Source organism: Spermophilus citellus (genome assembly GCF_964194105.1).
Source record: "Spermophilus citellus genome assembly, chromosome: 12".
Taxonomy (NCBI): Eukaryota; Metazoa; Chordata; class Mammalia; order Rodentia; family Sciuridae; genus Spermophilus; species Spermophilus citellus.
The window spans coordinates 28,979,302-28,996,796 of NC_138198.1; the positions used below are offsets into that span (position 1 = coordinate 28,979,302).

Below are 17,495 nucleotides of genomic sequence, written 5' to 3' on the forward strand. Positions count from 1 at the left end.
AGGCTGATTTTAAGTCCTATGAGTATAGACTGATAGGGATAGCTGGGTCAGATAGTGATTCCATTCTAAGAATCCCTAAGGAAACTCCATACTGCTTTCCAGATTGGTTGTACCAATTTGCAGTCCCACCAGCAATGTATAAGTGTGCCTTTTACCTCACATCCTCACTAACATTTATTGTTGTCTGTATTCTTGATAACTGCCATTCTGACTGGTGTGAGAGGAAATCTTAGAGTAGTTTTGATTTACATTTCTCTAATTACTACAGATGTGGAACATTTTTTCATATATTTGTTGATCAAAGGCATATCTTCTTCTGAGAAGTGTCTGTTCAGCTCCTTAGCCCATTTATTGATTGGGTTGTTTGTTTTTTGGTGTTAAGTTTTTTGAGTTCTTTATATATCCTGGAGATTAGTGCTCTGTCTGACGTGTGTGTGTGGCAAAAATTTTCTCTCAAAATGTAGGCTCTCTGTTCACCTGATTGATTTTATCTTTTGCTGAGAAGAAGCTTTTTAGTGTGAGTCCATTCCATTTATTAATTCTTGATTTTATTTCTTGTGATTTAGGAGTCTTGTTAAGAAAGTTGGGGCCTAAAGTGACATTATGAAGATTTGGGCCTAATTTTTCCAGTTCTCCCAGCACTGTTAGTTGAAGAGGCTATATTTTCTCCAATGTATGTTTTTGGTGCTTTTGTCTAGTATGAGATAACTGTATTTGTGTGAGTTTGTCTCTATGTCTTCTATTCTTTAACAATGGTCTATATGTCTATTTTGGTACCAATACTAAGCTGTTTTTGTTACTATAGCTTCTTTGTAGTATAGGTTAAGGTCTGCTACTGTGATGCCTCCTGCTTTTTACCTCACATCCTCACCAACATTTTACTTTGGCTATTCTGGGTCTCTTATTTTTCCAAATAAATTTCATGCTTGCTATTTCTATTTCTATAAGGAATGATGTTGGGCTTTTAATTGGAATCACATTGAATCTGTATAGTGTTTTGGGTAGTTATGGCCATTTTCTCAATATTAATTTTGCCTATCCAAGAGCATCGGGATCTTTCCATCTTCAAAGATCTTTCAATTTCTTTCTTTAGTGTTCTGTAGTTTTCATTGTAGAGGTCTTTCACCTCTTTTGTTAAGTTGATTCCCCAGTATTTTATTTTATTTTTTGAAGCTATTATGAATGCGGTAGTTTTCATATGATTCATCACTGATTATCTATTTCTTGGTATGTATAAAAAATGCTGAAATATTGGGCCGGGGTTGTGGCTCAGTGGTAAAGTGCTTGCCTAGCACGCTTGAGGCCCTGGGTTTGGTCCCTAGCACCACATAAAAATAAAAACAAATAAAATAAAGGTATTGTGCGCATCTATAACTAAAAAATATGTTTAAAATGCTGAAATGTTTATGAGACTTACAGTAGGTAAATTTTTAAAAAAGTTTTTTAATACCTTAATTTTTATTTATTTATTCTTATGTGGTACTGAGATCAAACCCAGGGCCTTGCACATGCTAGGTGAGTGCTCTACTGCTGAGCCGCAACCCCAGCCCAACAGTAGGTAAATCTTATTAAAATAAAATACAGAGGACCATAAAATCTGTAATGTGAATATCTTTGTAATGGATTGAACCCCATGGATTACTTCTTCTGGAAAAAATTTTGGATTTCTGCCATGGAAATTGGACACACAGATCATTGAGGTGACATGTGACAGATGCATGTGCAGTGATGGATGAGAATGTTTCTTTAAAGCAAACTGTTCATTGCTAGGCCTCTAGGGAGCTCAGTGCTGTTAGAATCCCCAGGAGAGAATGAGGCTGACTTGGAGATCAGGGAGGGGCAACTGCTCTGATATGGTTAAAGTGGATTGGCTGTTGGCTCCCTGAGATTTTTGGAATGAAGAGAGTAAAACCTTTGTCTGTTTCTGTTTCTTCTGCAAGGGCCATTCCATGTGCTGATTTTCAGTTGAGATGAGAGGCCATACTTCCTCCTGGGATATAGGGAAAATTGTTTCCTGGGTCCTCTTCTGGGGTGGAGAAGAAGGTGGTAGGTTTGGGAGTGAGGATGTGAGATGTGTGTGGTTCTGGACCTGAGCCACAGAATAGGGTAGTGTTTGTGTTAAAAATTGCAATTGGACCACATAGTTGAACAAGGGCTGGTTCTGGGAAAGTTGTGAGATTCTTCAGCCTGAGATTGAACTGGGGAACAGTCAGAGATTTTGTTAATATAACAGCTTTAGATTGTGCAGAGAAGGACCTCTTAGAGACCCAGGCAGTGGCCACTGAGGACTCACTTTGCAGAGAGGGAAGGCTCCAGAACAGCTGGCTGTATGCTCTAAAGGGTCCCCCAAGGCCTTGTGGTAAGAGAAATGCTGTAGGTACTCTGGTTTCCCTTTTGTGCTCCAGAACGGATGTGCACTGGTGTGTCTCTTGCCTCCCAGTGACTTCAACATTTTACCCAGAGAATCCAGGTAGTGGTCTGGGGTCATTGGTTTGAAAGAGGACTCATTCTTAGCATTTTCTGTCCACATTTTTAATTCTGCTCTTTGGGTGATTAGCATCTCTAGCAGTTTCTGGATATGAGGTTCAATGAAAGAGAGGCCCCCAGCCTCTACTTGCTGATATGTGAGGTCTCCCCAGAATTTGAGGTTTGGGCTATTTTATAAAATAAATGATAGACTATTTTGAAGTATAGTCCCCTCATTATGCTGTATAGTAAAAAACATTACTTTATCTATTTGGGTACCCATTAATTGATAAATATTTTTTTTGATACTAGAGATTGAATCCAGGGATCTTAACCACTGAGCCAAATCTGCAGCTCTTTTCATTTATTTATTTTTCAGACAGATTCTCACTAAGATGCTCAGGACCTCACAAGTTGCTGAGACTGTCTTTGAACGTGTAACTCTAGTGTCTCAGCCTCCCAAGCTGCTGGCATTAAAGGTGAGTGCCACTGTACCTAGTGACAATTAACTTTTTAAAAAAATAATCTTAGAAGAAAAAGTGCCAAGAGTTTAAGATTTCAAACCAATTTGTACAATTATGTCAACTTAATTTTAACGCACTTCTTGATATTTTGCAAGGTGTGGGGTTCACTTTGGAACCTAGGGACATGCAGTTTGCTAAATCAGGACCAGATTTTAAGATGTGAAATTGGCATGCAATTTTAAAGGACTCGTGTGAGAGCTACCACTTACTTTTAGCATTTCTTTTTAGGAAAATGTTATAGTTTGCAGCTGGACTGTCCCTCAAAGACTCATGTGTTAGTTACTTTGTCCCCTGTTGATGGCACTGTTGGGAGGTGGTGGAGACTTTAGGAGGTTGGGGCCCCCTTGGAGTTGGGTCACTTGGGGGTGTGCCTTTGAAGTTTTATTTTGTCCCTGGTGCTTCTCTGTCACCCCTTTCTCCTGGCCGTGAGGTGAACAACTTTATTCTGCCATACCCTCTGACCATGATGTTTTGCCTCACCAGAGGCCCAGAACCAATGGAGCCATGTGACTATAGATGAAAACCTCTGAAGTCATTAGCCCAAATCTTTTCTCCTCTAAGTTTTTCTCAAGTATTTTATCACATCAACAGAAAGCTGAATAATGCAGAAAAATGTGTTTGACATTTTGGATTATTGGGTGAGCTATGAGTTTAGAAATGTGAATTTCTAGATATATTATAAAGTTTATTTAAGTATTCACTGTGTAATATTATGTACCATATCTAGCCTAGGAAATAAGATGGAGACTATGACAATTTTAATTCTTGAAATACTTCTAAAGGAAATTATTTTAAAAGAAAGACATTCTTTCCCTAAATTTTCAGTGTCAGTTTTTTTCTACAATACTCACAATGATTCTGATAAAAACAAATGGAAGTGCTCATTTAAATATTAAAGTTGATGTTGCCAGATAAAGATATAGGAATCGAAGCTTATATGAAAATGGGACAGCATAAAAGATACCAAAACCAAACAAGCAAAGTAGGTTGACACACAATTCACATATCCAGATTTATTCTGGATATTTTACATTTTTCAGACCCCCAAACATTGCTAAGCAGAGGGTTTTTATAAACACAGCAACAGCATTATCCCAAAGTAGTGTGCTATAATTGTACACTATGGAGGTAGAATTATAGATTGGATATATTAGAATTGGGATCTGGAATGTCCTACAAAGGTCCATGAAGTAAAGGCTTGGTTCCCAGGGTGGTGCTTTTGGGGTCTGATGTATTCTGTAGGAGATTGGGGCCTAGTGGGAAGTCTTTAGGTTACCAGGGGTGTCCTCTTAGAGAGGATTTTAAGACCCCATTCTCTGCCTCTCTTTTTCTTCCTGGCTTTGAGGCTAGTTGTTTTGCTTGGACAACCGTCTTTCCATGATCAGTTGAGTGCCATCAGACACCTAAAAACAATAGATGTGATCAAGCATGGATTCCAAAACTGTGAGCCAGAATATACCTTTTCTCTTTATTAGGCTGATGCAGTCTCATTTGTTGATTCATTTCCTGAGAGAAGGCTGGAGTTCTATTCAGGAAGTCCTTGCCTGTTCCACTGTCTGAAAGTGTTTCCCCTGGGTTTTCTTCTAGTCTTTTCAAAGTTTCAGGTATTTATTAAGGTTTTTGATTCATTTTGAGTTGACAGAAGTGAGAGATAGGGATCTAGTTCCAATCTTCCACATATGGGTATTTAGTTTTCCCAGCATTGTTTGTTAAAGGGGCTGTCTTTTCTCCAGCACTTGGTTTTGTCAACTTTGTCAAAAATCAAATGGCTGTAGTTGTGTGGGTTTCTTTCTGTGCCGTCTATTCCATTCCATTGTTCTACATGACTGCTTTTATGCTAGGACCATGCTGTTTTTTGTTACTATGGCTCTGCAGGATATTTTGAAGTTGAGTATTGTGAAGTTTCCAGCATTGCTATGTTTATTCAGGATTATTTTTGCTATTCAGGGTCTTTTGTTCTTCCATTTGAGGATTTTTGTTTCGTAGTTCTGTAAAGAATGTTGTTAGTTTGATGGTGCTTTCATTGACTCTGTGTAATGAATGATTAATAACAATGATATTTTAGAAAATTCAATTTGTAAAACAATGAAGAGAGTCATGCTAATCAGGCCCTCTGGCTGCTGGATCTGTTCCTATGTTCCCTTTTGCCAGATGTGCCAGGCTCTGGCCACCTGGCTCCAGCCAGTTATTCGTTCCCTGTTCACCCTGCCTGGCCTCAGGCTTCCAGGCTCCACGCCTCATGGGGCTTGGGGCTGACGCACTTATGCATCTTCTGGCAGGCCACCAGTGGATGTCCTGTGTTCATAGCCAGTAGACTCTGTGTCCTGGCATGGGGGCTGCTCCAGGAAGCTGGGGTGAGGCGGGCAGGGTATTTGCCAGCATAATCAGCAGGACTGGTGGCATGGTGAGGTCCAGTGGTTCTTGTTGATGTGGCTCTTCGTCAAGGCTCTGGTCATGGTGGGCATGTACCTGATAGCAGTAGGCACTGGCAAGGGCCTGACGTCCACTGCAGTAGTGAGCAGAGCCCAAAGAGGAGCAGTGCCCAAAGTCCTATGTGTGCACTGCTTTCTTCTATCCTGAGGCTGAACAGCTTGTGGGACCAGTGACAGGCAGCCTGGGTGATTGCCCTGAACCATGAGGCCAAAATGAGAAGGTGCCCCATGCAGCTGTCCTTCCAGTAAGATCAGTGGCCTCAGCTCTAGGAGCTGGCACAAGCATGGTTTAGTCATCCCAGAATGTGGTGGCCTGTCACGTGTTGGCCTGTCACATGGTGAACAAGACCTTTCAGTTCTTGGTCAGTGCAGTGCCCTCAGTGGTGGGCTTAGGATATTAGCTGCATGACATTCTCCCCTTGGTTCATCTACATCTGAAGCTACACATGAAAGAAGAGAGAGAAGACATCCAGATTAGGTGGTCTTACATCCACATGCCGGAAGTAACCATCAAGGTCCAACCCAGAGCACCAGGGGAAGGCCCAGTGGGTGAGACAAATGCAATATCTGAAACCCTCAAGGATATTTTGAAGCACCTGGTGAGTTCTGCCTCTCTGTCCATGGTTCTGAGCACCAAGCCTATGGACATAAAAGAAGCTCAGAATCTATAGCACACTTTATCTAATGCTTAGGAACCCTGTCCCCCTAAACCTCCAAATGCTCATGAACTAAAAATCACTGGTAAAAACATCCTTGCCTTGCTCCTAACCAAGAACACTACTCACTTCACTTGGGAGGAAGAGTTCACCTTCAAGCTGAACATCAAGTCCAAGAAGTTACACCTGCAGATTACAGAGGGCTGGCAATCCTCAGAAGGTCTTCTAGCTATGACCACTGTTTCTCTTGACTTGTCAAAGAAGCAGCCTTCCAGGCTGCAGAGCTTCCAGGCTGATCAGTGGGCCTGCCCTCAGCAGCTTGGCACTGGGCTCTGTCACAGTACTTTCCTTACATAAAACCTAGTGAATTGAAATCCTCACAAACCCCTTACCCTGTTGCTGCTGCCAAGATAGAAAAGGACTTCACAGTGATGCCTTGTGGGATTGTAGTCATTACTGTCACTGTTACTACGACATGGGATTCTTGGCTGATCTGAGTCTCCCCTGAAGATGCCCATCAAGGTGAAGGCCATCAAGAAGGACATCTCCACCCAGGCCAGGTGGTGCTCCTGTCAGCAAGACATTCTCTTCTTTAGATATGGAACTTCTGGTGTTTAACAGCTTCCATCAGGTTGCTGAAATTGTCATCCAGTAGCCCACTAAATCTTCAAAGCTGAAACTCAAGTCTCCATGGAAGAAGAACACTAACATCATTTCAGGGATGTCCAAGACCTCCCTCTCAGAACTATGATGCCTTGATGCAGAAGTATGCATCCTCCATGGACAGCACCCACCAGGACGCCCCATCTACACCCACCAGTAGAAGATGAGCCATCCTAAGCCCCAGCTACCCTGGAGCCCCAGGAGAAGGAACTAGACCCCTGGGACTTGGAGAAGGATCCCCTGGTGGTAGCATTGGGTGGCCCAGCCCCACTTGAGCTTGATAGGGACATGATATCTGATAGTTCCCTGAGTGTCTTAGAGCCAGGAGCTGCCAAGAAGCCCCAAGGAGGAATTTTAAGGAAGGGTGCCAAGCTGATTTTCCACCAATGGCACCTACAGAAAGACCTCAGCATGATCCAGTCACACAAAGACTTCATGTTCCTGTAACAACACAACATGAGGGCCCCTGAAAGAAAGGGGTAACCCTCACTTAGCTTCTGAACAAGAAGCTGATGTCCAGGCATTGGGGCAAGACTGCTGTGAGCTCCATGAACAAGGCCCTGTTGGAGCCCTGCATGTAGGCCACTTGCCTCCTTCCCTGCAGCTGAAGGACAGGCTCCTGAGATGGCACCCTCACCAGGACAGAGCAGGAGTGCCAGCCACTGCCACATGTCCACTCCTCCAGCTTGATTTCCCCCAACAGTCTAGTCTTTTGAAGGGAAAGAACAATCTGAGTCTCCAGCTGGGAGGCTTCCCCCAAAGAGAATTGAAAAAGCCCAATTTGCCACCAGAATCCCAGTGGGACCTGCTGCCCCCACCTAAGCATTGAGGTAACAGGAGAAGAGTTTCTTGCAAGAGAAATACCATGCTCAGAGGGAGGGACAGCTGGGGATTCAATTTTACCCACACAGCCCCTTAGCAGGATGTGTTGGGGCCCATGGCTGGACCATGTCATGGGGAGGTGTGCCCCTAAGGCTGTCACTGTGAGCAGAATGGATGGGTCACCTCTCCTAATTTGCTACTTAGAATTAAAAACTATACCTGGCCCTGAGGACAGGGAGGTGGAACATGGGCAGGATTTTTGATGAAGAAATTATCGTAACAATTGATGAAATTCTTTGGCAAATATAGGAAAGCATTTGCCTTTGCCTTTAGCCATAGAACTTGAAAATTTATGCAAGTATTAAGTATGTTCTGTGCATATTATACTGGAAGTTTTTCCACAGTTACTCTGAGGCTACTTGCCAGTAGAGATAACTTAAATGCTGATGTGGTTCTTACATCTTCCTCTGCCATATCAGAAGCTCAGAATGCCAGTGGAACAGTTGATGTGCAGATTTCATTTCCATCTGGTGAACTTACTACATAAGAGTGGGAACCTGAACCAGGAAGTTGGGAGCAATAAGTGACAGCACATAGAACATGATAATCTCTCTCTCTCTCTCTCTCTCTCTCTCTCTCTCTCTCTCTCTCACACACACACACACACACACACACACACACAGACACATTTTTTTTTTTTTGCAAAATATTGCCTCCAGCAAAAACAAAGTACTTATAGGGCACTAGAAGAAATTATTTTGCATCTCAGGTGTCCATTTTAGGAATGGGAATTTAATAACAAATTGTTCAAACCTGGGGAATTTTTTTATGGGTTCTTCAGATATCTGCTGTTAATAGTGCTCCTAACCACATTTTTGGGGGAGTTCTTTGTTTTGGGTTCTAGTGGGAAAAACTGGGCACACACTTTTAAACCCCTATTTATCTAGCAGACTGCTTCCCTCATCAGCATGCCTGTATCTTGGGTCCATCAGTTTCCATGTGGCTTTGCTCTTCTTGAATGTGTAATGCCAGCAGATGTGCTTGTTGAAAAGTGATTGTCATTGGAGTGACATGTTTTGAGCTTTTAATGAGATGGGGGTTTTTCCAGTAAGATTAGAAAGGCTGGTGTGGCCCTAACCTCCAGCAGCTGGGCAAGTAGGTGCATGCTTTTTGGAGGCTTCATTAACCTTCAACATGTATTTCAGGGGAATAGAGCCATCAAGGAGCAAGGCCTTTTGGGAGAGCCAAAACCAAAGGACTTTTTTTCTTTCTTGTTTTTGGGGAAGAAATCCAAAAACTACACTGGAAATTTTACTTTCAAATGCACATTAAAAATTCTTAAGTGTTCCAAGAATTATCAAGTGACTTTAAAATGATTTTTTAACCACACTTAATTTTTTTTTTAGTTGTAGATGGACAAATACTTTTATTTTATTTTATTTTTATGTGGTGTTGAGGATTGAACCCAGGGCCCTGCATGTGCTAGGCATGTGCTCTACTGCTGAGCCACAACCTCAGTCCCCATGTTTTGTTTTTAAAGATTGTATTTGAATGTTAACCATTATAAAGTTCCAAAATACATTAATAGCAAATTATGCATATCCTTCCCCTGCCAAAAAAAAGAATGAAGAACATGTGGCAAAAATATTTTACTGACATAGAATTTCCTGTACTGACTTTCATTGGGTTTTAGGGAAAGTTATCACCAAAAGCCAATTTACCACATTCTCTATAATGTAATAAATATTTATAGTAATAGTAATCGTAATGTATGACCTACATGGAATAGATATTTACAAAGACTTTATTTTACTTTGACTCAGTCATTCAAGTGGTGGTTTCCTGTTAGAAATGTTTCCAGTCACTGGTAACTAAGAGGAAATTGTCATCATTTTCTGCAGTGTCCTTGAATCTTACTAAAACTCGTTTCTAAGGATATAAATAAGTCACAAACTAAACCTTATGAGATGAATTTAAGAAGCTCAAAGGGACTTGTAGTACTACCTCCCACACTGGGAGACCATGAATATAACATTATCGCCTATTAACTGTGTATATTTAGCTAATTAAATTCAATTTCTGCTTTAGTCTACTTGTATTATGAAACAGGCACAAAAGCTTCTCCCTGATTCATGGCTGTGTATGTGTGTGTGTGTGTGTGTGTGTGTGTGTGTGTGTGTGTGTGCTGAATTTATGTGACACATAATAATTACTCAGTAAAAATAAGCTCTTATTGTTATCGTCACTTGCTCTTATAATAACTTGATTATTTTGGCATATTCTGTATAAATACACAGGATTTTGTGTTCAAAAAAGTCATAAGCAATATTGAGTTTATGTTCATAATAATATAGATGATCTCTGGCAGATAAAGTATATAACTTTTGCCCCAAAATATATCAAAATATTTTCACCTGACATCAAATAATTTTTAAAAAATAGGAGATATATCTTTTATACTGTAACATCTGTGTGTATTTTAAGTATATATATATACTGAATTCCAACATTTTTATTTGAAAGGGAGCCCATGGTGTCATGGTAAAGACCTTCATCTTAAATGTACACTTGGAAGCAGATAGATTTAAAAATTACATTCCAGTAGTTGAGTTAATCTCAATTCTATTCCTAGAAAGTGATATGAATTTGGTGTCAACATATCAAAGAGAGATGATAAATTGTGGTATAAAGGTGTATTAAGAATTGTAATGCAAATAATAATAATAAAGCTCATGTAAAAATAAATAAATAAATAAATAAAAAGAAAGTGACGTGGTGTTACCTCCAGGCACAGAACACACAGGCACAGATGTATGTCTCATCCATTAAGACTTCAAACCTTTAGTGCATTTTCATAGATAAAAGCAGATAGTGATTGGTGCTCAAGCAGTGCATCACTGGCAAAGATAAAGTCAACCATCTGCTTTGAAAAGTGATCTTCATATATGGAGACCCCAACCTGGCTTCTTTGGAGAACAAGCTTGCTCATTGTCTTCTTCATTGGGCCCACAAGAGTATAAAATTAATAGTTTGGCAGGAAGAAAAGCAACTCAGTATGAAGCCACCGTGGAGTTCAGATTCATGAAGTTGGGAAAGAATAATTTTTTAACCTTTCCTTCTTAGTTTATACCCTTCTCATTCCTAAATAAAATAATATCCTGAGAGGAATTAAGAATTGGAAATCTTTCTCTGTAACACAGATATGTACTTTGGGCCCTCACCATCACCACAAACTTGTGTAACTGGGAGACAATTAACAGGGGGAGATAGAACTTGTTCTCCACACACAGTCTCTGTGTGAGTCAGTCTTCCATTACTGAACAACTTATAAAGTTATAAGTTACATAACAACTTATATAAGTTATAGAAATTATAAAGTGCAAAATTGCTTTGGCTTACAGTTTCTAACCTAGATCTATTGGTTCCTTGCTTTGGGGCCTGTGACATGGTATCAGATCATGGTGGGAACAGGTAGTGACACAAAACTACTCACTTCCTGGCAGGGAAACAAGAGATAAAAGGACAGACCAGAATCTCATAGTGTCCTTCAGGCACACCCCAAGGAGATGAAGAGACCAGTATCCCACAGTGCCCTTCTGGGCACACTCCAGTGATCTGAAGACTTTACTCTAGGCCCAACCTCTTCAGGATGTGCCAACCTGGGGGACCAGAGTTTTATGGACCTTTAGATGGCTTTTAACATCCAAACTGTAGCAGTTACCAAAGTGGTCTTTCATCTATAAATAGATTGTGTCTCACTCCTACTTAACTCCCTACAAACTTCTTTGTATCTCTCAGTTTCTTTTTGTCATACCTCTATCCTGGTAACTAACCTGTAACGTTCCACTTGCCTAACATTTCTGCATATGTCATGGAAGAAATCTATGATTTTAGTGTTACATGGAACCATTCTATGAGTCAGTAATTTTCTCTCTGTCTGACTTCCTCCAACATCTGATGCCTTGTTCCCCTGATGTACACCCATGTACTTTCAACCCACTTGTCTACTATGCTTCTGGTGGTTGTTGCTCCCCCCGGTTGCCTTCATGCATCAAGAATTTGAATTGTTTGAATATATATTTAACAAATAAGCTTTAATGAGAGGATTTTGTGAACTCAGGAAATGTAAATTGTATTAGAGCATCTTTTGAAAACTTTTCCCAGTTATGAAAAATGAACAAACAAAACAAAAGCAGAAACAGAAAAAAAGAAGAGTTGAAATATTGTATACAATTCTGAGGCAACTGTGGCTTCTACTCTCCATTGTGGTTCCCTTCAGTGACCATGAACCAGTCTAAGCAGCAGTGGATATTAGGTTAGGAGGAGCATTAGAGACCATGGATGGGAATGCTGGACACATGCACTGAGACATGCACTGAGGCATTTAAAAGGGCCCTGGTAGATGGTGTGGGTATTGCAGTGTGTGGACCAGGGGAATACACTGATTGAACCAAATATGAGACAAAAGTTTGTCTGCTTTAACAATGCTTAGGATGTACTGAGGGGCCTAGAAGTGAATTAGCAGTTTATTGCAGGAGTCTGATTGAAAGGTGGAGCTGGGACACACAGAAGGAGTGCAAAGGAAGAAATGAATTTGACAAAAAAGGATTTACAAGAAAATTAATAAAGAAGGGAAGAACTAAATGGATGCAATGACTGAAAATTATCTTAAGAATACCCCCAAATTTAAAGACAAAAAAATAGTAGAGAGAAGCCTGCAGCAGCAGCTGATTACAGAGCTCCAGGACAAAACATCTGCATTTTGACACCACCAAAAGAGAAACTCCAACCTGACCTAGATTAAAGAGCTTGCCTGAGGCTTAAAATCTTTCATATAGGTGGAGGTGACCCCACAGTTGGGTTTTCCTTCTGCTCTGTTGTGGATTAAGCCTTGCCCAATAATTTACATTTGAACAGTCACTAGGGCCTTGGTACCAAAGTCCTCTTGGAGGAAGGAGCTGGGTAGGCCTGAATCAGGTGTTGCAGACAATGTTCCTGGCCCTTGAATTCCTAAACCAGGAAATCAAAACCTTTATAACCTCCTCTCCCACTCCCTCTCTGAGTATCTCCAGGCTTTAGAACCGGGTGGACTCAGGTTGAGGCTCCTCTGACATTGTCCTCAAGTAGTGTATTTGAATTGCTCTGCTTACCCCATGCCTTAGCTCAGGATGCTACACTTCCCAGAGGCTAGAAGTGCAAGATTAGCCTGGCTGGGATCTGGTGAGGACCTTCATCCTGAATTGTAGGTGGTAGTCTTAACATAGTGAAGAGAAAGGGGAAGAAATTTCCATTTTTAAGAGCTCCACTTTCATGACTGAGCTCCTTGCCAAAGTCCCCAACATCTTAACACCATCACATTAGGGTTTAAGTCTTTAATATTTAAAGTTGAGGTCAAGACATTTACTCCATAGGAACCCAGCTACTAGGAATGGAATGAGACAATCCCACAAACGGCTAAGGAATGTTTAACACAATTCTGAAGATTCGTGTTTCAATTTGTACTTGGTTCAGCTTCTCCTGACCAGTGTCTTGGAAGCAAGGACTCAAGGCTAAGACTTGGACAATGACTGGAGTGACTGACACATACTGCACACACCCAACACCAATGAGTAGCACACAAACATATGGATACTAGCAGCAGGCTTTGAAGGGAAGTTGTTTCAAGATTACAGAAAGCATCTCTACAGGTATGTCCTGAATCCTGTGTGTCCAGGAGTTTTCCATAAGATGACCATCAGTTTTTTAAGTGTTGATCTTTTTTATTGGTATGTAAAAATTACACAGAATAGTGGGTTTCATTGTGGTATGTTTATGTAAGGATTCTGTGGTAGGGATTGAGGTCTCTGATAGCTTCATGACTGTGGCATTCTTAGTGGCTAGGAAGTTTCTGTACAGAGATACAGAATTGCCTGGCTGCTGGGAAAATTTCTGTGCAAAGACACAGGATGCCTGGTTGCTATAGCAATGCCCTGCTTGAGGAGGCTCTGTGCTAGAGTCTTATCAGCCTCAAACTTGATTTCAGGTACATAGCCCCTGGGAATAAAGAAACTCTCTTGTTAGAAAACCACAGTGTTTGTCCAGAAGTAAAAATTTCAGCAACTTATATGTGGTTTTCATTTTACTGTCCATCCTCTTTGTTTTTGTGTGTGTTTGTAAATTTCCATAGTGCTGGGAGTGGTGGTACACACCTGTGATCCTAGCAACTCAGAAGACTGAAGCAGGAGAATTACAAGTTTGAGACCAGCCTCAGCAATTTAGCAAGACTCTAAGCAATCTGTTTCAAAATAAAACATAAAAAGGAAAAAAAAGAAAATCACGATGTTTCACCAAGTTCTACTGCCTAAGCCTGCTCACATAATAGTAACTATAAACGATGGGCTTTCTTGAGAGCTACACAAAGCTCCTAACATGCACATTGCAACTATAGTATGTAACTGAGGAATAAACTGCATAATGTTGTTAACTCTGTAACCTGCCTAATGACACAATGAACAATAATGTACTACTGATGCCACTGACCTAATGTATGTAACCTATTGATATAAATAAAGCTGGTAGATTGGCCAATCTGCCATTCTGATATCTTTCCTGCCTCTGCATCTTGTCTCTCTGTCTCTTTTTGCTTTCCTTACATGTTTATATATGCACATTGCATAACTTGATAAATTTAAATCCTCAGTACCTCCTTGACCTCTCTTTCTCTCTTCTCTTCATTCCATTCCTTTACCTTACTTTTCTCCCTTCTATTTTCATGAGATTTTTTTTCTTGCTAAATTCACATTTGAGAGAAAACATGATTCTTGACTTTCTGAGTCTACATTATTTTGTCTAACACAATACTCTCCAGTTCCATCCATTTTCCTGCAAATGTCATACTTTTGTTATTCTTTGTGGATGAATAAAACTCCATTGTGTCTATATACCACATTTTAAAAATCTATTCATCTATTGACTGATACCTAGGCTGGTTCCATGACTTGGTAATTCATACAATAATTTGCAGTTCACAATAGTGAATAGTGCTGCTCTAAACATGGACAGACATGTGTCACTGTTGTATGCTGACCTTAGTTCTTTAGAGAAATACCGAGGAGTAAATTGTATAGCTGAATGTTATGGTGGTTCCATTCCTGGTCTTGTAAGGAATCTCCATAATGATTTCCACAGTGGCTATACTAATTTGCATCCGTATAAACAGTGTATGAGGGTTATTTCCTCCCCCTCCATTCTGACAGCATTTATTATTATTTGTATTTTTAATTGATGTCTAAGTGGAGGGAAATGAAATCTCAATGTAGTTTTGATTTACATTTCCCTGATGACTATAGTTGTTAAACTTTTTAAAAATATAATTTGAACTCCTTTTGAGAAATGTCTTTTTTTGCCTGTTTGTTGAATGGGTTTTTTGAGTTTTTGGAGTTATTTATGTTTTATAGATATTAATCCTCTGCCAGAAGTATAGCTGGCAAAGATTTTCTCCCATTCTGTAGATTTTTTCCTTGTGCCATGAATTGTTTCCTTTACTGTAAAGAACTTTTTAGTTTGGTGCCATCTAACTTATTACTTTTATTTACTGAATTATAGAAGTCCTATTAAGGAAGTCATTGCCTACACCTGTATGCTGCAGCTTTTCCTTTTTTTTCCTCTTCTATTAGTTGCAAAGGTTATAGTATTATTTCTAGGTCTTTGGTCCAATTGAGTTGACTTTTATACAGAGCGAGAGATAGCTATCTATTTTCAATCTTTTATGGATATTCAGTTTTTCCAGCATCACTTGTTAAAGAGGCTGTCTTGTGTCCAGTGTTAACTTTTTGGAAACTTTGTCAACTACATTTCTGTAGCTGTGTGTGTTTGTTTCTGTGTCTTCTATTTTGTTCCATTGGCCTACATGTCTATATTTTTATATGAGAATCAAGCTGATTTCATTACTATAAACTCTGTAGTATAATTTAAAGTCAGGCATTGTGATACCTTAAGTTTTAACCCTTTTGCTCAGATTTGCTTTCACTATCCAGGGTCTTTTGTTCTTATGTACAAATCTTAGGATTTTTTTCTGGTTTTGAGACGAATATCATTGATATTTTGATGGCAATTTTATTGGATCTGCAGATTGATTTTAGTAGTATGGCCATTTTAGTGATATTGAATCTCCCTAACCACGAACATGGAAGGTCTTTCATCTTTTGGTGTCTTCTTCAAATTGACTTATTATTACTTTTGTGTGTGTGTGTGTTTTGTAAATTTTCCTTGTAGAAGTGTTTCACATTTTTGGTTAAATTTGTTGCTAACTATTTTATGTTCTTGGAAGCTATTTTTAATGAAAGTTTTTTCCTGGTTTCTTTCTCAGCAGATCCATCATAGTATATAGGAAAGTGATTGATTTCTGTATGTTGATTTTGTGTCCTGCTACTTTGCTGAATTTGTCTATCAGCTTTAGAAGTTTACTGGTTAAGCTTTTGGATCTTCTAAGTTTATGATAATATCATCTGCAGACAGAGGCAGTTTGACTTTTTTTCTTTTTGAATCTCCTTTATTTCCCTTTCTTGCCTAATTGCTGTGGCTGAAGTTTCAATGACAATATTGAATAGGAGTGGTAAGAGTGGATATCCTTTCTTGTTCCTGATTTTAGAGAAAATCCTTTCAGGTTTTCCCTATTCAGTTCAATGTTGGCATTGGGTTTCTCATATATGGCCTTTATGATGTTAAGGCAAGTTCCTTCTATCCCTGGTCCCTTCAGTATTTTTATCATGAATGAATGTTGATGTGGCTGAGTTCCTGTAGTATGCTATCCCAAGGAGAGGGATAACTGGATCAAATGGTGGTTCCATTCTCAGATTTCCAAGAAATCTCCATACTGCTTTTCATATTAGCTGCACCAATTTACAGTCCCACCAGCAATGTATGAGTGTACCTTTTTCCCCGAATCCTCGCCAACACTTATTGTTGTTTTTCTTCATAATAGCTGCCATTATGACTGGAATGAGATGATATCTTAGAGTAGTTTTGATTTGTATTTCTCTAATTGCTAGAGATGATGAACAGTTTTTCATATATTTGTTGATTGTATATCCTCTTCTGAGAAGTGTCTGTTCAGGTCCTTGGCCCATTTATTGATTGGGTTATTTGGTTTTTGGTGCCTAGCTTTTAAAAGAGATGAGTGGTCTATCTGATGTGTGAGGGGTAACAATTTGCTTCCAAGTTGTAGGTACTCTGTTCACCTCACAGATTGTTTCTTTTGCTGAGAAGAAACTTTTTAGTTTGATTCCATCCCATTTTTTGATTCTTGGTTTTAATTCTTGTGCTATAGGAGTCTTATTAAGGAAGTTGGGGCCACATCAATGCTACTAGTAGTACAATTCACAATATATAAACTGTGGAGCCAACCTAGATGCCCTTGAGTGGATAAATGGATAAAAAAATGTGGCATGTATACACAATGGAATTTTACTCAGCAATCAAACAGAACAAAAATGATAGCATTTGCAGATAAATGGATGGTGTTGGAGAAGATAGTGCTAAGTGAAGTTAGCCAACACCCCCAAAACAAATGCCAAGTGTTTTCTCTGATATAAGGAGGCTGACTCATAGTTAGGTAGGGAGGGGGAGCATGGAAGGAATTAGATGGATTCTAGATAGGGCAGAGGGGTAGGAGGGGAAGGGAGGGGGCAGGGGATTAGCAAGGATGGTGGAATGTGATAGACATCATTGTCCAAAGTACATGTATGAAGACACGAATTGGTGTCAACATACTTCATATACAACCAGAGATAAAAAAATTGTCCTGCATATGTATAATAAGAATTGTAATGCATTTCACTGTCATTTATTTTTTGAAAAAAAACAATAAAATATAAACCACATAGAATTTTATATTAGCAATAAAAAATAATGCATATTGAATTTTTTCAAAGGATTTTTTTCACATCTCTTGA

General features: G+C 39.6%; 1 pseudogene across 1 annotated transcript; it reads left to right on the top strand.

Annotated features, from left to right (window-relative positions):
* The first annotated feature begins 5,916 nt into the window (after nt 1-5,916).
* LOC308631393 (C2 domain-containing protein 2-like) lies at nt 5,917-7,188 on the top strand (annotated as a pseudogene). Its single transcript has 2 exons — nt 5,917-6,021; nt 6,115-7,188. The product of its transcript is annotated as a C2 domain-containing protein 2-like (transcript).
* The last annotated feature ends 10,307 nt before the right edge of the window (nt 7,189-17,495 follow it).